This window comes from Mustela lutreola, chromosome 12 (assembly GCF_030435805.1).
Source record: "Mustela lutreola isolate mMusLut2 chromosome 12, mMusLut2.pri, whole genome shotgun sequence".
NCBI lineage: Eukaryota > Metazoa > Chordata > Mammalia > Carnivora > Mustelidae > Mustela > Mustela lutreola.
In genome coordinates this window covers 1,557,405-1,574,694 of record NC_081301.1, presented here as the reverse complement: position 1 = coordinate 1,574,694, position 17,290 = coordinate 1,557,405, and the positions used below count along the sequence as shown (strand labels likewise).

The following is a 17,290-nucleotide window of genomic DNA, read 5'->3' as shown; positions in this document are numbered from 1 at the left end:
CCCGGGCTGCCCAGGACACCCTTGGGTGGGCCCCGGCTCCCTGGCTCTCAGCCTTTGACCCGTCAAGGTACAGCCTGGACAAGGGACACCTGGCCTGCCCTCCTGACTCAGCAAGAAAGCAAGCAAGAAAAGGGGGAAGCAGGGTGGCCTCTGGGACGAAGGCGGAGGCTGGGTCCGCGCACAGTAGAGTCCCACTTGCGGCCACAGGGCCCTCCCTCCCTCTGCCGCCCTGGGGGGCTCCGTCCGGGGAAAGCTGCGTGGTCGGCTCTCCCCGAGTCAGCCCACCGCACTGGGCTCTTAAACTGTCATCAACTCTATGGCAAACGCACAGACCACCCCCACCCAGGTTGTGCAGAATGCAGCCGACAAAGGAAACTGTGTGGGGCTTTCACTTACCTTACTCTAGGGGGGCAGAGAGCAGACCAGGTGGGGTCTCCTCTCCAGACACAGTCGGGGCCCTCTGATTTCCCAGGCAGAAGGAGCTCGGGGAGAGCACAGCCACCCAGACCTGAGCTGGACCGCCACAAGACTCAGTAAAGCACCTACCCCACGCGGTGGGTGGGCACCACAGCCTCCCAGACTGGCCGGGACGTCAGTGACAGGTGAACAGACCCCATTTCCAGCATGAGTGTAAAGCTGACTTTATACCTTCAAGAATAAGTGAGTAACCGCACCGCTGTGTTGTCAATCGCCACAAGAACAGCATTTCTGGGCCCCAGGCAGGCACCAGGAAAACCCACTGGTCTCGCCTCCACCAGGAGCAGCCCCCAGCCCAGGCCCAGCGGCGTTAGCAGGAGCCCGTGTGCGCGGGGACGGCCTTGGACAGCCCCTCCCAGGGATGGCTAACCTCACGGGTGGCTGCTCCAACAAAAAGAAGGGGCTGACCTACAACACCACAGCCCAAGGTCAAGGATCTCCAACAGTCTCGGGGGAAAAGACATGATGTGGCCACGCAGGACAAGGAACCTGGAAAAGAGTTCCCAACGGCGGACACTGAACCAAACTCAGGACCCAGATGCTCACCTGGGGAACCTCCAGGCCCCTAAGCCACTGGAAACGCAGAGGGAGAGAGGTGGCCGGAGCCCCAGGCCAGCCAGCTCCCCGGCAGGGGCTCCGAGCAGAGGCTAGACGGGGTCAGCCTGTGTGTTAGCCGAGAACCTGCCGACATGGTCGCCACCAGGAGCTGGCGGGGGCCTCTGTCCCTACAGTGTCCCTGCTTGGTGGCAGTCCAGAGGACAGGGACAGCATCTCGAGGCCTGTCATCTCAGACGTGCAGGGCGCCCGCCTCCACCGCGGGCTTAAACAAATTCCCTCGTGGGGTTTCTTGGAAATCAGCGACTGTAATGTAATCACAGCTGCTGGGGCTCGAACGAGCCCGCCCCGCGGCTCCGCTCGGTTATAACTGTTACGAAAGCGCAGTTAAGAAACAGGGAGGACTAACGGAAACCAGGAATACCCGCTGGCCAGCCGAGGGGCGGCCCCACCTTGTGGCCGTGGCCTCAGTCGCCACTGTGCCACTCCCCCGAGACCAGGACACCCGCCACTTCCTAAGGGTCCCCGGGGGGGGGGCCATCTTGACCCCGGCAGCAGCCCCCCCGTTCATCCTGCCTGCCTGGCCGGAGGACCTGCCCATGTAACCAGGCAGATCCGGGACGGGGGCAGGGCTGGGCGGGCAGCCCAGCAGCACCCTGGGACCCCAAGAAAACCATCAGTGGGGACGGTCATCACCATTCCCTGCTCAGCTTTGTCCCTTCCACAAAATGAGGGGAGTATCAGACGCTCTCCAGAGACCCCCAGTCAGCAGCTCCGGGCCAACTCCAAAGTAAAGCCGTGACTGCCCAGCCCCTCTGTTGGGGGGGTTCCCTCCTAAAATGGCCACAGGTGTCCGAGACAAGGGGAGCCGGCCTCGGCCTGCAGCCCTAAGCTGGTGGCTGGACCTCTTGGACACCAGGGCTCCTGTCTCCTCCCAATGCCTCACTGGGGACAGCAGCCTGACCCCGGGGGAGGCTGACCCACATGCACCCCAGCCTGGGGTGCCCTTGCCTATAAAGCCCAGAGCACGGCACCCAGAGTCAGGGAGAGGCACCAGCCTGCCCTGGGTAGCACCTCCCTGAGAACACCATGACCCCTGGGGGCCATCGGTGGGAAGATCTGGGCCTCCCGGAGCCCTAGGGACAGGTCCACAGTTCACAGTGCCCCTCGGCGGCCAGCGGGCCATGCAGAGCCCCGGCCCCCTGTCCTGTGCACCTGGCTTAACGCCCCCCGTGGGGCTGGCTGGCAGCCCAGCAGTCCTGCTGGCCATCCTCAAGCCCTAGGTCCTGGCTTCCTTCCTTCTTCCCAAAGAGAAACATGTCTTCCAAGAGTGGCTAATTTTATTTTGCTAACTTCACCTTCGTGTATGGCCCCCTTCAGGACGAGGACTTTCTGCTGACTGCCTCAATCCCATCAAATCTTGGTGCAGGAGCAATGGCCCTGTCTTCCGGCTATAGGACTTCCTCCTCCATCTGAGCTGGGCAGACATGACGGTCACCAGGCTTGGCGGCCCCACTCCAGAGCAGGACTCCACATGTGCTGGCCCGATCCCAGGCTGGAAACCCTGCGGACTCCCCCTCTGCTCCAGAGATGGAGACCACCCTCCCCGACACCCAGAAGCAGGGAGCCCAGGAGGAAGGTCAGAGGCACAACCAGGGACGGAGGGACATCCACCTGCTCAGGGGGTCAGGGGCCGGCTCTGCTGTTCTGAGACTAAGGGTAGGAGAGAGTGAGGTGGTGGCATGGCGGGACCGAGAACAGGGCCTTCGCCCCTGCACTGCCGGCTCACGATGTGATCTTACTGAAGCCACGGTCTCTGCAGATGTGGTCAGTCCAGTCAAAAGAAGGTCTCACCGGCTCAAGGGGGTCCTGAAAAGGAGCTGGGGACACACAGAGGAGCGTGGCCAGAGGCAGGATGGGGGGGGTGCAGCATGAGCCCACGGGTGGAGGGCACCCACTGCCCTTCACCCGTGGGAACACACGTAGCAGACAGAGTGTCCCCCAATGACATGAGGCCACCTCCGGCGGACAGGACAGTCACGCACTGCGGCCTCCCCACCCGAGATGCACTGCCGGGAGCCCGCTGGCTACCGCACATCAGCCTCAGACAAAGCCAGGCTGGGAGGCATTCTGCAAAACCGGCCTGGATTCCAGAGCCAAGAAAGAGCACGGAAGGTTCCAGACTGAGAGAGCCTAAGAGACACAGGAAGGCTCAGACACGTCAGAGCACACCCACGCTCACAGCGGAGTTCTTCGGTAAGCCCAGACGTGCAAATGAGCCAAGTGTCCATCGACAGAGCAATGGGCAAGCAGACGTGGTCCGTCCACGGCGTGGAACGTGGCTCAGTCCTAGAAGGTGGGAGTCCACGCGGTGCTCCGTGAAGGAGGGCACCGCGCTCCGTGACAGCAGCCGGACGCAGAGGGACGAACGCCATAGGATCGGCCCCCGTGAGGCTCCGGGACCGTGGGACCCACAGATACCAGGAAGGGAGCTGCTGTCTCGCGGGGACCAGTTTCCTACTTGCCTGAGGACAAGTCCCGGAGGTGGACAGTGGCCGGTCACTTGGCACCACTGAACCACGAAACTTCAAAAACGGTCAAGATAGCAAACGCGATGTTGTGTTTCCTGCAACACAGGGAGAGCAGGAAGAAAAAGACTCAAGAGGCGGAGAGCAGGCGCTGGGGCTGCGGACTGGGGGAGGGGCGGGGGGGAACTGGGGGGCGGGGGCTGGGAAAGGGGGCCCGTGTATACTGGGACGCAGTCCAGTTTGGGCAGAGGACCACGGTCTGGGGACTGACGGAGGGGACAGACAGAGGGACGGCGCACGACAGTGTGAGTGGCCTGACGCCCCTGGACTGTGCACTTAAAACTGGTTAAAATGACAAAATGTATACAGAAGCAACTAGAATTTTTCTGAATTACAATGTTGAAGGCAGCCCTGGCCTGTGCTTGGACCGCAGGCCCACAGCGCCGCCCCAGCTGCAAGGGGTGACGTGGGCTGGTGCACTCAGGCTCCACCAGGAGCCGCGCGCACGGCACGCGGTGACCACTCAGGGCAACTTACTGTCAAATCATTCCAGGATTTGCTTTCCTTCCATTTTCCTGAGTTACTAAGAATCTGACAAGAGACTGACAGCAAAACCACTGGGCAGCCCCCCACGACCCGGGGGCCTCACTCTGCAGCCCGGCCTGGCCCAGGTGGGTCTGCGCGGCTTGGAGCGGCGTGGGGAGAGACGGGGACCCTGCTCCTCCACCACGGAAGGCCCCAAGGCCCGCATCTCATCTCTCCAGAGCCAGCCACCGACTTCCTGTAGTCCTGGGCCCAGGAGTGGGGGGGCCCCTCGAGGTGTGGACCCCAAGGACAGCACCAGCTCTTGCTCCCACATCCCACTGCCCCAGCCCGTTCTGGGGACCCACCTCCTCTCCTGGATTACCTCCCCCTCACTTCAGGAGCTCACTTCTCTTCTGGGGGGATGGAGGACGGGCCAGAGGGCCCCAGTGGCCCCAGTCTGTGCCGCATTTGGGAGCCAGCACACAGCCAGGCCCAGCCCTGAGGACTCCTCTGTGACCGACACGCCTTTCCTGGCCCTTCACGTGACAGAGACTGGCCAACTAAACTAGGTTACAACAATTAACACAAATTCTGCCTCCTGTCCCGAAACTTACATAACCAGATACTGTCTCAGGAAACTCTTCCTCCGCCCACGGCCCCATTTCCTGCCCTCGACCCCGGCTTCAGTCCCGAAAACAAAGGTCCTTCTAGACATCCCAACTGATACTGACCCTTCGGCCCCACCGTCCGTTACTTGTCAGCGCAGTGGCCACTGTCTTTGTGTCTGGATGCCCACCTTCCCAGGCAAGCACAGGGCAGAACCACTCGGCCTGTCTCAGCAAGCCCACCCTTGGCCGCCAGGCACGGGAGGATTTCTGTGACCACCCCCCACCCCACACACACTGGACTGACAGCATCTCCCGGACTCACGTCCACCCGGGGCCTTGGAGCAGAACCTTCCCTGGAGACAGGGTCTTTGCGGACATGACCAGTTAAGGACAGAGACGTTGCTGTCGTGGACTTAGGGCGGGCCCGGCCCCCGTGACCGGTGTCCTCGTCAGAAGAGGGACATTTAAACACAGACACACAGAGGGAGGACAGCCGTGTGACCATCGAGGCAGAGACAGCAGGGACGGGGCTACAAGCCAAGGGAGGCCGAGGCCCGCCCGCACCAGCAGGAGCTGGGAGAGGCCAAGGTTCGGCCCTGAGCCTCCAGAAGGAACCAGCCCAGCCGGGCCCACTCGACTTTGGGCTCTGGCCTCCAGAACGGTGGCGAGAACAAACTCGTGTCGCTGTAAGCCACCAGGGGTAGGGTCAGCTGTTGCCGGGGCCACACCCACCGGGTGCCCACACGGCTCATGCCCTCCCTGCCCGCCTGAATTCCCCAACACAAACATCACTCCCGTCCTGGAGCCCACAGGACCCAAGGGAACCCCCAGAGCAGCAGTTACAAATTGGGGGGGTGAGGGGGAGGATCTCTGCAGGAAAGAGAGAAGCCCCGGGTCGGTGGGGGCAACAGCAGGCCGGGGACCGCCCTCTAGCCAGAGCCTGAGTTTGCCCCAACCATCACCACCCCGGCAGCCAGAGAGGGGGGTGCGCCTGCGTCTCTTCAAAGCTCTTCCCCATTTTACATGTGGGGAACCGAAGGCCCGGGGAGGCCACCGTGTTTACCTCGGGTCCCACAGCAGCACAGTGAGGAACGGGGTTCAGAAATCCCAAGATGACACACCCAGACTCTGCAGAAAGCGGCTACTGGTGGGGCGCAGCCCAGGGACAGCCCTGGTGGTATCCTGGGCACGGTCCCAGTTCTGTCCAGCCCCAGCGGCTTCCAATCCAGTCCTCTTCCTGGCCGTATGACCCCGGGGAGAGGCAGCCTTCTGTCCACGCTGGGGGGGGGGTGGCGGGGGGGCTGACACACCCCTGGCCCGGTCCCTGCCTTCCTGACCTTGCCCACTTGTGACCACACTCACGGGAAGCACGGGGAGCCTGAGGCTGTGGGGCGCCACCAGGCTTCCAGTTCCAGGTGGACACTGTCTGCCCCATGAGATCAGGGGTGTTTTTTACCCCAAACTTGCTCTGTCCAATTTATTCCAGACACGGGGAGAGGGAACTTGGAAGGAAATCTTGAAGCCATTAAACTGCAGCGAGGGGGGACCCCCCCACCCCACCCCCGGGCTGAGCCAGGGTGCTAAGTCGGCCTTAGCACCCAGGGCAGGGCAGGGCGGCATGGGGTGGGGGGAAGGGTCTGTGACCTCAGTCCCTCCCTCAGGGAACAACTGCTTGGGGCTCGTGAACCCCCAGGTCCAGCTCCTCCCAGATCCGGCCACAGTGAACCACACCACAGGGCTGTCTGCACGGATCCCAGGGACCTCTGGGAAGGCCAGGTCCCAGCACGGAGACGATGAGCGCTCCGCAAACATCACGACGCCCCTTGAAGCCTCCACCAGGTCCGAGCTGCCCCTGCTTCTGGTGTCCCTCAGTGTCCCCCTGGAGGCACTGGCCAGTGCCCCACGCCCATCCCGGGAGCAGGCTTCCCGGAGGAGCCAGCAGGCAATTTGCATAATATTCTTTGCAAGTTAATATCAGCCTCTGATAATGATCTCGGCATAGCGTGGAGCGCTGAGGCGGCTGTTACAACACTAAGTAATCATATTTTAAATTATGTTTCCCTTTATAGAAAGGTGTTGCAAAAACACACAGACATGAAATCTGTCTGTAGCAGCCCCACTGCCAACCACCTGACCAGCTTCCCGGTGACGGCTGTGACTGCAGCACTGGGGTCCGGGAAAGTCCGCCCCGCCGGCTGCACCCAGACGCCACTGGCCACTGGCCAGCCCGGACCCCCGCCTCACCCAGGTTGGGGCACCCTGCCCAGCTGTGGCACCGCCCCCGCCCAGGGCGAGTCCACACAGAGAACTCCATGGGGGCACCTACCACCCACACTGACCAGGGATCCCAACTGCCCTGACAGGAGGCCAGAGGGGCTCCCCTTCCCCACAGTCCCCAGCCCCAGCCTCCTGCTGGAGACCCCAGTGCCCAGGAGGCCAGCCTTCCGGGGAAGCACAATCCTGAGAGAATCCCAGGCTCTGGTGCCCACCCCGCGGCCCTCCACATCCCACCGAAGGCCTGGCTGGCGATGCCCCCGACCCCCCCACCCCAGCATTGGGGCTCTGCACCTCTCCCCAGGCAGGTGAGCTTAGCCTTGACTGTTGCACACCCTCACCCCAAAAGAAGCTCATCCAACACCCCGGGGAGGCCGTCCTGTCCCAGGGACCCACCCACCACTGAGTGGCTGGTCTGAGCGACCCTGGGGTAGCCGCGGGGGTGCTGGAGCTGGGGGGGGCAGGGGCCCCCACCCTGATCAGAGGGGGAGCCCTCCAGGGGGAGGCTGTGTACTCCCTGCTCCCCCTCCCTTCGCTCAGGAGCCAGAGCCACCACTCAACCTTTATTTTCTTAAAAGCCTTTTTTTTTCCTTTTTATTAAAAAAAAATCCAATTATAGCACAAATCTCTCAGCAGGGGTCAGTGTGGAACAAGCTTAACCGAAGTTAATGGACATGACAGAGGCAAGATTAATGCCTAAAGGGCTCCAAAAGTTGTATGATGCAGATTTCATTAACATTTTAATTGTAATGTATCTTTTTAATCTTGCCTCTCTAATGGTTTTATACCCAAAAAAAGGGAAGAAAAAACTGCTGACACAACAAAAGTATGGGGATGCTCAATTTCAGAGGCACTCGGCACCGCAATGGAAACTAAATTAAATGAGCAGAACTATGTTAACATTGTGATATTTTAACGGCACAGAAGTCAGGAATGCGGGTATTTCCCCCTTCCTGGCACAGGGGCAGGGACAGGGCACAGAAAGGAGACAGCAGGGGCAGAAGCCGGAAGCCAGGCCGGAGAGCCCCGGGAAAGCCTGCAGGCCAGAAACACCCAGGACAACGTCCTCTTGCTCCCGAGCCACAGGCACGGGGCCACCCCGCAGTCCAGGCTCCCATCAGCGTCCGGCGGACCAGGAGGGACATGACATCCACAGCACGCAGCCATCAGAGTGTGCAGCCCTGGTGCTGGGGGAATGGGGAGTGGGCATCTAGGGGCATAACACAAGGGTTTTGTGGGGCCCAAGCCAGGGCATCCCACCCCCAACACCCACAGGGGAGGAGCCCGGGCAGCTCTCCTGGGTGTGGCAGCCACAGAGCGCTAGATCCAACTCCCAAAGACAGTTCCTAGAGATGTACCTGGTCCTGACTGTGGAGGGCTCGGGAGATTTTTATTTGCAATCAACAAACACTCACAGAGCACCGCTGCTCTGCACGATGGTGTCACCCCAAATCCACCTCCTCTCAGCAACACCCCCCAGCCCACCCCACCCCCAGGCAAGGCCTCCCTCCGGGGGACCTGGGAGTCGGGCAGGGGGCTGGGCCCGGGACACAGCTCACAGACACACTCGGCTCAAACCCCGTGACTATATATGGGCACTTTCAGGCCCCTACGGTCCCGCCCCCGACCTGCCTGCTTCCCCAGCACACAGGCAGGCGCTGGGCGGGGCCCATCCATGGCCATGTGCCCTCCTGGATGCCAGGGCCCCAGGCCGAGGGGGAGGGGGCAGATTCCTTCAGAGACCCGGGGCCAGCCTCTCCTCCCCCTGGGACGGAGAACAAGGCCTCCGGAGGCAAGTATGCCTGCGTCTTCCCCAGAGCCAAGGAGAAGCAGCCTCCCCCTTAAAGGGACATGTGCCCCTCCCTGGCTCCAGCCCACTTCCAGGGAGGGGCGTCCCGACAGGGCCCTGGGCCCGACCTGCAGAGGCGCACCTTCAGCCGCGAGCCAACAAGGAAGCTACGACTTCACAGGGAAACACACAGGCCAGGGTGGGGCAGAGAGAGGGTGCGCGGAGCATCCAAGGTCACACAGCGCCAGGCAGGATGTGACCTGGGAGAGCCCCTGCCACTGTGTCAGGCCCCCGGGCCTTATCGGCTGGAGCCAGCCGGCAGGCACGGCAGAGGGCTGGGGAGGGGCCTGCAGAGCCCAGGGTCATGGTCAGACCCCTCCATTCCTTCCCCCACTCCCATGTGCTCCCGCTGCCCCCGCCCTCAAGGACACTGCCCCACTCAAAAGGCGCTAACCACCACGGCGGCCACCAGGGAGCCTCACTCCAAAGTTCACGTCCCAAACGTCTATGACCACTTCCAAACCCCTCCGTGTCCACCCACAGCCCGCCAGACCCCCATCCAAGGCCCCACTTTCAAAACCTAAACTCGCAAGCACAAAGGCCAGAGGTCACGGCGGAGAGAGCCCAGCTCCCGGCAGGCAGCAGCCGCAGGAGACAGGAGGAGGGAGCCCTGGCCAGCAGAAGAGCCGGAGAGCCAGGCCTGGTGAGAGCAAGCATCCACTAGGAGAAGTCCAGATCGCCAGGATCCCTGCCCTGCCCTGAGGACAGCAGGGCTCACTGCCCTCCCCGGCCTGCACGCGGGGTCCCTGGAGCTCCGTCCCCGAGGGAGGAGCAAGACCTTTCAGGCACCCCAGCGGCAGCCCGCGGCCACACAGACCTCGCCGACCGGTCCCAGGGTGGGGCCCACACACCCCTGAATTGAGGTGCACACCCGAACAGACAACGGGCTGTAGCCCCAAGCTGAGCTGCAGAAGCACCCGAGAGCCCAACTGTTCATCTTGGGGAAGACTGGGCGGCTGGCCGGGAGCAGGCCAGGCAGCGGTGTAGCTTGGTGCTGGGAGAGCGGCTCCGGGAGGGCCCAGGACACCCTGCAGGCCAGGGCAGGCAAGAGGCCCCACCCAGCCACCCCTCAACCGCCCCGAGGCATTCCCCAGCCCCAGGCAGACCCCAGCCCCGACTGGACCTCACTAGCTCCCAAAGTGGGGCGGCTGAGCGCTGGCGCCGCTCCCAGCAGCAGCTCAGACTAGCTGCGCCTGCCCCTGCCCTGGGACCCCCCCACACCCAGCAGCAGCAGCACATCACAGAGCCCTGCTCCCTTCCAAAAGCCCAGGCCTGGAAGACCAGCCTCAGGCAGACACTACCCTGTAAGTGGCTGACACTACCCTGAACAGAAAGGCAGCTCATGGCGTCCCCGGATCCTAGCCTCCGCCAAACCTCCCCAGCATGCCCACTGCACACGTGCCGTGTTCCCGGGTGAAGGCCGTGACCTGGTGTGGCCTGGGGTAGTGTGGGTCTCTCCCCAGGTCTTCCCTCTCCACCCCTACCCCTTCCAACCCCCTCCTCTCCTCCAGAGCCCACCCCCCCCAAGGTGCCCAGAGAAGGGCAGCAGGGGCTCTGGGCACGGACTGTCACTTAAGTCTCCCAAGGACGCCGCCGGGAGACAAGGTCTCTGTCACCGGCTCTGTTTCACAGGTGAGGAACCAGCTTGGCACGCAGCAGCCAGACAGAGGGTCAAGCAGTGGGCGCTGCCTCCCGCCTCCTTAAGAGCCACCTCGTGCCTTTGGGCTACACTTCAACAGACCCTGACCACAGCTGCTCCCAGCCTGGCGGGCTGCTCCCCCCCCCTGTAGATCCCCCCTCCGGGCAACAGAGTGCAGGGAGAGCCCAGATAGGGGACGCCCAGGTGGAAGGGGCCCGCACCAGGCAGCTCTGGGCACCCGGGAGCGAGGCCTCAGGACATGGAGACTTCTCCCTTGGTGATGGCAGTGCTGGGGCCTGCAACTGGAGGCCTGGTGCTGACCCTCCTCACCCACACCCAGCTCTGCATTCCAGGAAGCGCAGGCCTCAGAGGCCGTGGTGTGGGGTGGCGCCTTGGGAAAGTTCTGGAAAGGGTCAACGCCACAATTCTCATCTCCTGACCCTGGTGGTACAAGGCCCACCGTAGCCCAGGACGCAAGGCAGGCAGGTGGGACCCTGAGGCCAAGGTTCACGAGGAACCCTGGCTGCAGATGCCAGCCCAGCCTGTGCTGACACCCTGGCCCGTGAGGCACGCGTGTGCTCGGGACTGAGCTGGAAACCAGGGAAAGAACCCAGAGACAGTCTCGTGCAGCCCAGGGGCGCCGGAGCGGGGGCACCTCTGCAGGGCTGCAGGAGGCGGTGGGCAGAGCCGGCTTCTGGTCAGCACCGCCTCTGCCCTGGGTGTGGCTACTGAGCTCAGACCTCTGGGCGAGGTGACAAGTGATACCTGGTGTCGTGTGCTCCTCCCGGCAGGCTCATGGAGAGAGCCGGGGCCCCACACCATGGGTCTTCTCCTCCTGTTTCCTTGGCTCCGGCTCCAACCAAGGTGCCACCCAACAGTGGAATGACCCTACCGAAATGCCAAAGGACCTCCTGGGAGGGACAGGCACCACAGGGGGCCATAGGAGTAGCCACAAGGTGGCTCTTTGGGAGGTGGGAGGCAGCGCCGGCTGCCTGACCCTCTGCCTGGCTGCTGCATGCCAAGCTGGTTCCTCACCTGTGAAACAGAGCCAGTGACAGAGGCCGTGTCACGGGCTTCCTCAGGAGACTTAAGCGAGTCAGTGCAGAGAGCCCCTGCTGCTGTCTTCTGGGCACATTGGAGGGGGAGGGGACGGTGCTCAGGGGCTCCAGAAGAGGAGGAGGAGGGGGAGGAAGGGTAAGGGGTGGAGAGAGAAGGCTGCGGAGGGAACCACACCAGACCAGACCAGTCCGTAGGGTGGGCCCACGGCCTGTGGGTGCAGGATGCAGGGGGGGGGGGGAGCAAGCGCATGGGTCTCTGCCCCCTCTGCCTGGGGAGGGGCCTAGCTTACAGACTGCAGAGAACCAGAAGCTTTCCTCCCGGGCCAGCACACTGGGGGCAGGCAGGACCCCGGCCTCCGGCGCCCACTGCCCCCCCCCAACTTCCTGCACAGGGGACTTGCTCAGCTAGAACACGCCTACCAGGAGACACACAGCTGGGTGCTCAGGGAGCCCCAAGAATTACCGCTAGAGAGGAGGAGCCCAACTGCCCATGGCGCGCATCATCTCGGAGTTGGAGGCTACGGAGAGGGAGGAGGAGGAGGGCGGGTGCAGGGCGGCCGGCCTGTAAGGCCAGCCCCAGGACACCTACCACCTGCAAGCCCACAGTTTAATTAAAGGGCGGCAGGAGAGAGTTGGCAATCACCAGCCCCAAGACCAAACTTCTAAGAGGCCCGGAAGAGGGGCCTGGAGGTGACCTCTGACCTCATGACCCCCCCCAACACCCTCCCCCCCAACGCGGCAGACTTCGGAAGAACCTGGGTCGTCCCCCTGGGTCATGGGCGTGGGCGCGGGCAGCGGCCTCAGAGGTCACCTCTGAGGTCCGCGGATAAGGGGCTTGAGCACCAAGACCTCAGCTCCGCAGGGTCCGAGCCGCGGATGACAGGTGCGAGCCCCCTCCCGGGGCAGCCGGCCCTCAGGTTCTCCCCGGGCCGGGGTCCGCACGAGGGAGGGACGGGGGGGGGCAGGGACGCCCAAGCCAGCCCCCCCCCCACACCCCGGGACCGGGAGGGAGAGGCGCCGGCCCGGCGGATGCGCAGCAGCGCGGCCGTTCTCGGACCCTGGCCCCGGGCCTCGGCGCGCGGGAGGGCCGGGCCGGGGCGGCGCGCTGGGGCGGGGGCCGGGCGTCCCGAGCGAGGCCCCGCGGCCGCCGGCCGGGAGGGGGGCGGGAGGCGCCCGGGGCCCCGCTCGCAGCCCCCCTCGGGGCGGGCGCGGGCGGGTCGGCGCCTCCCCAGGCCGGGCCCCGCCGCCTCCCCGGGCCGGCGGGCGGGCGCGCGCGCGAACTTGGGCTGCGGGCGGCCGGCGGGCACTGCGGCAGGAGGCGGCCGGGCGCGCCGCGGAGTTTGCGGGAAGTGCGGCGGCGGGGCCCGGCCGGCGGCGCCAAGTTGGGCGTACCTGCGGGCGCCCGGCCCGGTCCGGCCTGCGGCGGCAGGAAGTCTCGTCCCCGCGCTCCGGCTCACATGGACTTTCTCCGGCCTCGCCCAGCACCGGCCGCACCGCGGCGGGCGGGGCGCGGGGAGGCGCCGCGGGCCGTTTAAAGGGACAGCGCGCCGGCCGCGCGCGCGCACTCGCCGCCCTGGGGGTGCGCGCCCCGCCGCCAGGTGGGAGCCGCGACGCGCGGGTGGAGGCGCCCGAGGGGGGAGGGGGCGCGGGGCGTCCCGGGGCGAGGGGCGGGGCGGGGGGGGCGGGGGTCCTTGGCCCCTCCGCGCCACCCTCCGTCCCCCGCCCCCAGCGTCCCGCCCCGCGCCGGACCCACGCCCTCCCCACCTCCGCCCTCCGACCCCCCCCACGGACCCTAGCAGCAGGGGGTTGGGGGGGGTCCCGGGCCCCGCAGCGCCCCCTCTCTGCGGCGGCCGAGCCTGCACCGAGCGGCGGCGCCGGCGGGAGCGCGTGCCAGGACCGCGGGGATGCGGGAGCACCGCTGGGCGAACCCGACGCCGGGCACCGGAGCCTCCTGCTCGCGCCGGGAGCTTGACCCGGGCTGCTTTCAGGCCTGGCGTGATCCGGGCACACTGGCGACTACTGGGATGCGTTCCCGGCCGTCCCGCTCCCCTCCCAGCCCTGCGGCTCCAAGTTTGTCCGAGGTTCGTTCCTGTGGACAGAGTTGCGCCTCTGAGTGAAACGGGCCGCACATCAGAAGGGACCCACGAACGCCCCCCTTCTCAGTCGCCCCCATCCTAATCTGTGGTCTGGGGTCAGGACAGGCCACAGTGGTCCCCCGGGGCCAGAGGCAGCGTGGCTCCCTCCCTCCCACAAGGGTCCTCGTGGGAAAATGAGGGAGGTACCAGAACAGTGATCTTGAGCATGGGGTCGGGAGGAGGAGATTAGCGTGGAGAACAAGGTGTCCACTCGTCTTCCCAGAGAATGTTCTAGACCCCTTGGGAGTCAGAGGCTAGGGCTAAAGCCCTGCCAGCTAGCCAAGGTCATTCATAGGACAATGGTCAGAAGCTGGTCCAAGTACTTCTGTCCCAACCTCAAGCCAGATCCTTCACCCTGATCATAGACGGACCACCAACCCCAACTTGCGGGTCTGCACAAAAACATCCTCCCGCCAGCTCACTCTTGCCTTGCCCTGCCCTCTGGCAGGATGAGTAGGACACCCCCAGATCACCACTCAGACCCAAACAGGGTTCCGGTTTCCTCACCTCCAGACCAGTGCAGCCTACTGCCCCTTCCAACCCCATGGGGCAGTCGGGCATGTCCAGGGGGCCTCTCTCTACCCACTAGAGACACAGTCATGTGGTTTGGCATGTGGTCACGTGGCTCCAGAGGTACAAGGTGAGGGAGACTAAGGTAAACCTCCAGCAGGAGCTCCTCCACCCAGGGGCTGTCTGCATGCAGAAGGCTCTGGAACAGGTGGGGGCTGGGGGCTGGGTGCCTGCAGGCCACCCCTGCAGCCTTGGGATTCCCGCTGGCTCCTAAGTGCTCTGGACCAACTGGGCAGTGAAAACACAAACCCCCCAGCTCGGCCCCCGCATCCCTCCCCCCAGCCCTGACCCTTCTCCTCAAGCCCCCTGGAGATTGGGGCTTCTACGGATGACGTGGTGAGCAGGGACAGACTAGTCTATGGGCACTTCCAGCCCAGCGTGAGGCCACAGAAGCCATCCACTAGGCCACTGAGGTCCTCTCCTGGTGGCCTGTGAGGCCCCACAGAAGGTCTGGAGGGGTGACCGCCCCCCAGCAGGCAGCGAAGACAGCACCGTGACCTCTATATGCCACTCCCTGGGGAACCCTGCTCACCTGGGGAGCTGATTCACACTTCCCACATTCCGATCGGTTCCCTCACTTTGTTTTCTAAATATCAAAGGAAGGCTTTCTTCTTTAATGGAGGACATTTGGAAAACACTGAGAAGTTTTAAAAGACAACAGGGAACCAGAAACCCATTCCCCAAGGGTAACTACCAGGATTCGGTGCTGTTTCTGGGCATCTGGGTGTGAGTCTGCAAGAGCACATTTTGTTTTTTATTTTGTAACAAAGATTGGGGGGGGGGGGGAGACAGTGGGAGGGAACAGAAGATGGAGAGGGAGCAGGCTCCCTGCAGAAAGGAGCCCGAGATCATGACCCCAGCCGGAGGCATTTGCCTAACAACCGAGCCACCCAGACGTTTAAATACGAATGCTTTTTTGCCCGCTAACTCACTTCCAGGCCTGGCTGCGTGTCCATGTCCGGGGCGCGCTCTAACTTTATGTTCCGACACTCCCGTGAGGTTAGCTCTGTTCCTACTCCTATTTTGCCAATGAGAATAGCGCAGCTCTGGACGAACGTGTAGCCAGCCCCGGGCTCGCTCAGCCAGGGCTCCCAGCCTGGGTCACCAAGGAACTCAGGGTGTGGGCCCGAGCGCCTCGTGCCTCCGCTGTGAGTTAGATGTGGCGAGCAGTCAGCTTGGTGTGGGCGCTGATAGGCAGGCGGGTGGGCCACAGTCCCCTCCTGAGGGATCTGATTAGCGCCGCAGCCCCTCTGCCCTGCCAAAGGGGGCTTCCTCAGCTCAGGAAGGCCGGGCCTGGCGTCAGATCCTTCGCTAATGCAGAGAGCATAGGGCTTGGGGTGGGGGCTGGGGAGGGGAGAGGGAGGTGACAAGAGATAAATCTGCAAACAGATAAGCCACGGTGGGGGGGGTTGTCCTCAGGTGGGGGCCCAGGAATTCTTGGGAGCAGGAAGAGAACAAGTGCCTGGCCGCCTGTCTGTCCTCCCCCAGATGCCACAAGCCTTGGCGGTCCTGCAGGTGGCTCAGTGCTCTGCAAACCTGACCACCCCCGGGTTGGCCATCTGTCGAGGAGGGATGGGGGGGGCACCTTTCTCCTCCCAGGGCTCCTCCAGCCACACGTACCCCAAACTCTGCTTCCTCCACAGGTCTGTCCCGGGCGTCCTCCGTGAGCGGTTTTGGGGGTCAGGTCTGCGCACTGTGCCACATCCATTCTGGAAGACACTGACCTCCTCCATCCAAGGCTTGTCTTGAAGGACTAAGGATGGTCAAACACACCTAGACTCAAGATGCACTCAGCCAGCTGCCTCCTCGACTGCCCGCTTGGGTGGCTGATGGCCGGACAGAGTCCCTTGCCGTGCCCTAGGCCTGTTCCCGCTGCCTCTTCTGCTTCAGCAAGTGGCCGCTCACCCTTTGGACAGCTCAGGCCAAACACCGGCTTATGGGTCACCTTTCTCCCATCCCAGGTCCCGTGGGTCCCCTAGGCCTGCAGCTCCACCGCACAGCTGGCACCCACCATCTCTCCGCAGACCCTCCGGTCTAATCCCCTTCTCCCCAAGTTACTGCAGCAGCCCCAAAGCTGGGGTCCCCCGGCTACCCCCACCCCGCTGCCCCATCCAGGTCTCGTACCACACAGGACCACAGAGATGCCTCTGAACATGTCCGATCAGAGATCCCCTCTGCTCAGATCCCTCAGTGCCCCCCATCTCCTTCCCACACAGAACTTGAGCCCAAGTCTTTGCAACGGCCAAGACCTGGGTCCCCAGCCCACGCTCCCCACAACTTGGTCCTGATGTAGCTCCAGCTCCCAGCTCTGCTCCAGCGCACTGGTTTCTGCGGGGCCTCCAACTGCGGGCCTCCAACTGCGGGCATCCTTCTGCCCCAGGGACTTTGCACCTGCCGATCCCACTGCCCGTACCTCCCCCTCCACCCGCCATGTCTTTGAGACAATTTGCTTCCTTTGGGTCTCTGCCCAGTCATCCCTGGAGACTGGGCCTTCCCAACCCTCCCATATAAAAGTGACAGATGGGCCGCTGCCCACTGACTCTCCCTGACCCAACCCTGGGTGCTAATCCACTCTGACACTCACGCCCCCACAGGCACCAGCCCTCCCATATTATTCACCACCCTAGCCCTGGCCCAGTAGGGTGCCTGGTACAGGTCAGGTGACCGTAGATGTCTACAGAGTGTGGGAGCCTGAGGGGTGCTGTGCCCTCAGTGATGAGGGGCCAGAGCCCTTGTCTACCTGTCTGAGTTGGGGGTCCCTGAGTGTCCAGAGTCTTCTGTTGGCAGGACGGGAAGCAGTAGGCAGGGGACCCCAGGGTCAGACCCTGGCTGGGTCTGCTGGCATGAGAACAGACTCCAGCCCTGTAAATGGCCGAGCAGGAAAACGGAGCCTCCCCCAGCAGGTGCACGCAGAGTCCTGTCGGCCTGAGCTGAGTGGGATCGGGGTGCCCACCGCGTGTCCTTGCACCCGGGGGCCGGGGCCAGGGCAGGCCTGCGCAGGGCCGTGAAGGAGGGTGTCCACCCTCCTTGTCCCACGCTGGCCCGTCGGCACAGAAGCAAGGACACCGGAAA

At 63.8% G+C, this 17,290-nt stretch overlaps 1 protein-coding gene across 1 annotated transcript in view; it reads right to left on the bottom strand.

Annotated features, from left to right (window-relative positions):
• The window catches only part of NACC2 (NACC family member 2), a 64,551-nt gene extending 51,521 nt beyond the window's left edge, over nucleotides 1-13,030 (bottom strand). Inside the window, exon 1 of the mRNA XM_059141738.1 lies at nucleotides 12,906-13,030. The gene's annotated coding sequence lies outside the window, so the exon portion shown is untranslated. The remainder of the gene's footprint in view (nucleotides 1-12,905) is intronic.
• Nucleotides 13,031-17,290: the final 4,260 nt, after the last annotated feature.